Source organism: Chenopodium quinoa, unplaced genomic scaffold, assembly GCF_001683475.1.
Source record: "Chenopodium quinoa cultivar QQ74 unplaced genomic scaffold, ASM168347v1, whole genome shotgun sequence".
Taxonomy (NCBI): Eukaryota; Viridiplantae; Streptophyta; class Magnoliopsida; order Caryophyllales; family Amaranthaceae; genus Chenopodium; species Chenopodium quinoa.
The window spans coordinates 313,143-320,591 of record NW_018743548.1 but is presented as its reverse complement, the minus strand read 5'-3'; positions in this window follow the sequence as shown (position 1 = coordinate 320,591).

Here is a 7,449-nt window from a genome sequence, read left to right as displayed (position 1 = left end):
AAGAAAGGGCAGGCGGCAAAAACCGGCCCAGCAAACTCCGAGACGGATGAAGAGACCATCTTCACAATAGCAGGCGGTTTTGCCGGAGGGGGTCCTACCATCCGGGGCACCAAAGACAACATCAGGAAGCTGGTCAACTCAGTGGATGAGGGTCAGGCGTCGAAAGACATCTTTCCTGAGGTCCTTATTTCTGAAAAGGACCGGGGCAAGGTCAGGCGGCCTCATGATGACCCCATCGTCATCGAATGCAAGGTTGCCAACCAGAAGGTTGGCCGAATCCTAATAGACACCGGGAGCTCGTCTGACCTAATCAGTTATCAGTGCTTGACCAAGCTCAAGTACACATCCGGTAACATGCACCAGGCTCCTCACCCACTAGTCGGTTTTGGGGGTGGAGTAGTGCATCCGGTCGGAAGCATAGATCTTCCGATCCGGCTGGGTGAAAAGGGGCAAGGACGCCACATGATAGTCAAGTTTTTAGTTGTGGAGGAGCTGTCCGCTTACAACATGATATTTGGCCGTCCTACCCTCAACGCATCTAAGGCTGTCATCATCCCGTCCCTCATGTTGATCAAATTTCAAAAGGATGATGGTACAGTCGGTGCCCTAAGCGGGGACCAGAAGACGGCAAGAGAGTGCTATCTCTCTGACGTCAAGACAACTATGGGTGCAGCCGGCCAGGGCGAGCCCATAAATATTGATAACTGCGACCCAGCAGTCCCGGCTCTAAGGGCAGCCGGTATGAAAAGAAAGGCGGACCAACTGGCACCCGTCAAAAAGGAGAAATAGCAATCACTAGCCGGGGAAAGGTCAGATGACCAACGACCTCAGCCGGCTGGTGACTGCCTTGATGTCATCCTAGATGACAGCCGTCCTGAAAGAACAGTCAAGGTCGGGACGGTAGCCTTCGAACGGTTGGGAGAAGGCTTGCTCCAGCTGCTGAAGGAATTCAAAGACATCTTTGCCTTTGAAGTGGAAGAGATGCCAGGCGTCAGCCCGGATCTTGCTGTCCACAAGCTAGCCGTAGATCCCAAAAAGCAGCCGGTTAGGCAGAAAAAGAGGGATCATGGTGGAGAAAGATCTCAAGCGGCAGCGGCTGAGGTCAAAAAGCTGTTGGATGCTGGGTTCATTAGGCAATGCTACTACCCGGATTGGGTGGCAAATGTCGTTCTAGTAAAGAAGCCGAACGGTACTTGGCGGATGTGTGTGGATTACACAGATCTGAACAAAGCATGCCCAAAAGATAGCTACCCGCTTCCAAAGATTGACAGCCTAGTCGACTCAACAGCCGGCCATGCGTTAATGAGCTTTATGGATGCTTATTGTGGCTTCCATCAAATACCTCTCTGGAAGAAAGATCAGGAGAAGACGGCTTTTGTCACTGATCAGGGGTTATTCTGCTATACGGTGATGCCGTTTGGGTTGAAGAATGCACCGGCTACATTCCAGCGCATGATAAACACTGTTTTTATCAACCAGATTGGCAGGAATGTAGAGGCGTATATCGATGACATGATAGTCAAATCCAAGCTACAGACGGATCACCTAGCAGACCTGCGAGAAACCTTCACCACACTCAGGCGGCACCGGGTCATGCTTAACCCAAAGAAATGCGTATTTGGTGTTGAGTCTGGGAAGTTTCTCGGATTCTTGATTGACCAAAGAGGCATCGAAGCTAATCCGGAAAAAATACAGGCGGTAATTGACATGAAGTCTCCTCGCACTGTAAAAGAGGTCCAGAAGTTGACCGGTTGTCTGGCGGCATTGGGGAGGTTCCTCAGCCGGTCAGGTGACAAGTGCCTCTATTTCTTCCAGGCAATCAGGAAGAGGTCAAGGTTTGAATGGGGTGAAGAAGCAGAGGCGGCATTCCAGAGGCTTAAGCAGCACTTGCATTCTTTGCCAAGGCTAGTGAGCCCCCTACCCCGGGAGGTTCTGTACATGTACCTAGCCGTCTCTGATCACGCCCTTAGTGCCGTTCTCCTCGCTGAGAGAGACGGCATTCAGCTGCCGGTGTACTTCATCAGCCATGTCTTTAAAAATGCTGAGCTCCGGTACCCCATGATCGAAAAATTTGGGTTGGCCTTATTCGTAGCAGTCAAGCGGTTGAAGCCTTATTTTTTGGCACATCCGGTTGTGGTATACACAGATCAGCCGCTCAAGCGTACGATGACTGCTATAGAGTCATCCGGTAGAATGATCAAGTGGGCTGTTGAAATACAAGGCCTTGAGATAACTTTTGAACCCAGGCGGGCAGTGAAAGGTCAGGCGTTTGCCGACTTTATTGTCGAGATGACTAGGCCGGTGCACCCGGAAAACCCTGATCAGGTCTCGAAGTTATTTGTAGACGGCAGCTCTACGGTGAACGGCTGTGGTGCAGGTGTTATCTGTCATTCCCCGGAAGGGGATAAGTTTGAATATGCACTACGGTTTAAGTTCCAAGCCTCCAACAATGAGGCAGAGTATGAAACCCTGCTAGCCGGATTGCGCATGTGTAAGGCAGCCGGTGCAAGAAAGGTCGACGCCTGCTCAGATTCACAGCTGATCGTTAGCCAATACCTCGGTGACTACGAAGCCACCCATCCGGCTATGATCAAATATTTGCAGGCGGTCAAAGAGGAGGCTGGGTCCTTCGATGAATTTCATCTGCGACAGGTGCCCCGGTCTGAAAACAATCAGGCGGATGCCCTCTCAAAGTTGGCATCATCAGCCTCCGGTGATGCTCCTAGGACGGTCTTTTGGGAAGTCATTGAAAAACGAAGTATTCAGAATGATCCCATTGGAGTCTTGGACAGAACTGCTACCTGGATGGATCCCATCCGGTCCTTTTTGACGGATGGTACCTTGCCGGATGACCCTCCAGAAGCATCAGCGCTCAAGAAGCGTGCTTCAAGTTTTGTTATGCATCAAGGGGAACTCCTCCGGAAGGGATACCTGCAGCCGTTTTTGAAATGTGTAACCCCGGATAGGGGGAGAGAAGTTTTGGAAGATCTGCACGCGGGGTTTTGTGCCTCGCATATTGGCGGCAGGTCCCTGGCCAGAAGAACCAGACGGCAAGGGTACTTCTGGCCCACTCTTGAAGCGGATGCCATGGATCTAGTAAAGAGATGCGACAAGTGCCAAAAATTCGCTAAGTTGATACATCAACCGGCAACAGAACTCACGGCAATCCATAGTCCGGTTCCGTTTGCTAAATGGGGCATGGACATTCTGGGACCTTATACGCCTGCATCAGGCGGCCGCCGCTACATTCTTGTAGCAGTAGACTACTTCACCAAATGGGTTGAGGCAGAGGCGGTAAAAGGGATCAAAACGAAAGACGTGATTTCTTTCATCTGGAGAAACGTCATCACCCGGTTCGGGGTTCCAATGTCCATGGTTTTCGACAACGGACCGCAGTTCGAAACGCCTGTCCTGAAGACCTGGTTGGGAGACCAAGGAATTTCCCATTGTTTTGCATCCGTTGGCCGTCCTCAGGCAAACGGTCAAGTTGAGGCTTTTAACAAGTTGATCTCAGACGGGATAAAGAAGAAAGTATAAAGAGCCGGTGGACTATGGGCAGAGGAATTACCTCATGTCCTTTGGGCTATCCGGACAACCGAAAAGGGGGCAACCGGTGAGACCCCATTTCTCATGACATACGACACTGAAGCAGTTCTTCCCATTGAACATTATGAGCCTACTCTACGCATTATGTTATATGATGAGGAGGCTAACTGGGAAGCCATGCGGTTGGCATTAGACGCTCTTCCAGAGCGAAGGGGGAATGCTGCCTTGCGTCATGAGATCTACCGTCTGCGTATGACTAGAGCCTACAACAAGCGGGTTCGTAAAAGACCTTTGAAAGAAGGAGATTTTGTGCTTCGCAAAATGGAGGCAACCGGTAGGGCCAATGAACAAGGCAAATTAACCCCAAATTGGGAGGGACCCTACCGGATCTTTGAAGAAGTACGAGACGGCACTTACCGCCTGGAAACTCCAGACGGAAGAAAGTTGCCTAGAACTTGGAATGTAGATAACCTCAAAAAATACTACTTCTAAGTATTGTACATCTTTTAAAAATTTTCAAATGATTAATGAGAATTACATTCAATTTTGTATACAGCCGCCATGTCTTGTGCCTACCACAAGCGGCACCAGTAACTAATTTTTTCATCCGGTGACACCCATACGGGTGAATTCATCGAAGAGAACATCTCCCATTTGGGTGGTAAATTGTTCTAAGCGATCACACAGGCGGACAAATCCGCCTGACGATCCTTCGCACCAAAAAAGGGCAGGCTAGCAACCCCAAACTTGCAGCCGGCTCACTTTTTGGAAGGACTGTGCCTACCACAAGCGGCACCAGTAACTAATTTTTTCATCCGGTGACACCCATACGGGTGAATTCATCGAAGAGAACATCTCCCATTTGGGTGGTAAATTGTTCTAAGCGATCACACAGGCGGACAAATCCGCCTGACGATCCTTCGCACCAAAAAAGGGCAGGCTAGCAACCCCAAACTTGCAGCCGGCTCACTTTTTGGAAGGACAGCCGGTACTCAATACCGCCGCCTGACTCTCTAAGAGCAGGCCTAAAAACATTTGGTCTAGGCCATAATTCATTCAGGGGTATGCTTGCAAAAGCCCAACCGGTGAATGGACATCCTAATCTGGCGTGATTCTTTTGCGAAGTCCCGACCGGTAATTCAGTATAAACCGACTGGCTCCCGAATCTAATGTTGGCACTTAGTGTATATTCGAGCTATATCATATGGATAGTCGCCTGGCTTGCAAAGACCCAGACCGCTATCCAGGGGCAATTACCCAGACGCCATCCGGTTTGGTTTTGGGTCTAAATTTCTTCGCCTAGTTTGCGAAGACCCAGACGGCAGTGTTACCGGTGGGGTCTTCTTGGCAACCCTAGTCAATTACCCAGACGCCATCCGGTTTGGTTTTGGGTCGAAATTTCTTCGCCTAGTTTGCGAAGACCCAGACGGCAGTGTTCCCGGTGGGGTCTTCTTGGCAACCCTAGTAAATTTCTTTGCCTAGTTTGCGAAGACCCAGACGGCAGTGTTACCGGTGGGGTCTTCTTGGCAACCCTAGTAAATTTCTTCGCCTAGTTTGCGAAGACCCAGACGGCAGTGTTACCGGTGGGGTCTTCTTGGCAACCCTAGTAAATTTCTTCGCCTAGTTTGCGAAGACCCAGACGACAGTGTTACCGGTGGGGTCTTCTTGGCAACCCTTGCAAATTTCTTCGCCTAGTTTGCGAAGACCCAGACGGCAGTGTTACCGGTGGGGTCCTCTTGGCAACCTTTGCAAATTTCTTTGCTGTTTGCGAAGACCCAAGCGATAGTGTTACCGGCGGGGTTCTTTTGGTTATCCTCGCAGAAATATGTATAAAAAAATAACAAGAATTCTAGTATGGAAGTGCAGAAACATAAAAAGCATTCAAAAGCCGGCTCAGCCGGTGAAAATGTTAATATTCAAAATAAAAATTATTACAGCTTAGCCCATCTCATCCGGTGCTATTACAAGATAATGCAAGGCGCGCAGGCCGGGAAGTAGTTGCTACTCCAGGCGAACAGTGAACCGGTCCTCTTCCGGTTGGTTCTGGGTTGGATCAGGGTGAGCGGCTGCGTCGGCTTCAGGAACAATTTCTTCCTCTTCAGCAGCCTCCGCCTGCCGTCGCGCAATCTCCTCTCTAACCCAAGCGTCATAGGGTCCTAGCCCCGGCTCATTCGCCTCCGGGTGAATGAGGGAAAACGCCCGTTGCATCCGGTTTGCACAGTCATGCTCATTCTCTTCAATGAGCCTCTCCTGCTCCGACTCCAAGGTGGCCTTGAAGTTCTCATTGGCAGCAGCCGCCTCTTTGCGCAGGCGCTCATTCTCTTTGGCAAGGCGGCCATTTTCAGTCTCCGCCTTGCTCAGCCGTTGGAGGGGCTCTTTCTGTTCCTCTAACTTTTTATTGGCATCATCCAGGGACGCCTGCAGTTGGTCAACTTGGTTTTTCAGCTGATCAATCTGCTGTTGGAGGGCCTTGGTCTTCTCCGCCTGTTCCATGCGTATAGATTTAGATTCTAAGCCATGCATGTACAAAGAGTAGTCAGCAACATTATGGGCGTCATCAACAGCCCGTTTGCTTCTCCTTACCTCTTCAGACTTGCGGGTATAAGCTCGTTTGAGCCCCTCTACGCGCAGCATAGCCTGCAAAAATACAGCCGGTTAATACTGCATATTTAAAAATGCACGTCAAGAAAATTACCGCATGGTTGTTGGAGCATACGTCGGCCAGGTCGACCAGCACCCGGTCGGCATTAAAGGAGTTGATCCCAGGGATCGCCTCCTTCTCGTCCCTGGGGACGGCTTTCAGCATGGCCCGGGCATATTGTGCCCCGTCCGGCCAGCGGGGAGAATTATCTGCACCAGAAAGAGACGGTGAGAAACTCGCATATGCTCTGCCTATAGATTGCCGGCTGATTGGAGAATCCCCCGGCTGCGATCGAGACTGTGAGTAAGACTTGACCCGCATGGGCAGGTCAAGCAGTGTAAGGTCGAAGTTACCTTGGCGGCCCGAACGGCCTTCAGAGGGACCGGTTGCGGCCCTCAATGGGATGGCAGAAAGCACATCCGCAGATCCAGGCCCGCCTGGGACCTTTATTGATTTGCCGCCGGTAGTTTGCCGGTCGGCTGTCTTCTGCACCTTGGATGCAGACTCTTGTTGGGTCGGCGGAGGCCTGACCTGTTTTTGAAGGGACCGGGGCATCTGCTTCCCGTCCTATAAACGAGAAAAATATAAGTTATGGGATAAAAGGATTGAAATAAACGAGAAGGATCAGACGGTTATACCTTCCTCGCCGCCTGGGCAGCAAGTTTTTTCTCGAGATTGGCTTTCCGGATGTCGGCAGCCGACCTAGCCGGTGTCTTCTCGGTGGGCAGCATTTTCTTGGCTTCTTCTGCAGAGGAAGGCACACGGTTAGAATAATAAATAAGCAAGGAAATAAAAGCATCCGGTTCGAAAGAAACCGGCTGAGTTCCGAATACATACGTTTTTTTAAACATGCTGCTTAGACCACAAGCGGACAAGAAGCATTCGTCCCTAAAAAATTCATGTTTGGGCACCCAGTTTCTAGGTACCCTTACTATCTCTCCGGATGAGAGGGTGTCAGGAACTAACTCAAAAAACCCGGAGTCAAGGATGGTCTCTCTATCATCCTCCGGGACAGGGGGCAGGCAGCACTTGGTCCCCAAGAGTTCTGGTTTCCGGTTGTAGATCCGGAATTCTCTGTTCTCTGCCGTAGTTGGGGCCTTAACCAAGTAGAACCGGTGCTTCCAGTCCGACCATTTGGATGGCTTGTCCAAGGTCATAAGGTATTTGGGCTGGGTGGTCAAGGTATACCAGGCTCTCCAGCCGCCTGGGCTCCTACTCAAGTAATGCATGTGGGTAAACGCCTCCCAGCCGGGGTTGAGGCC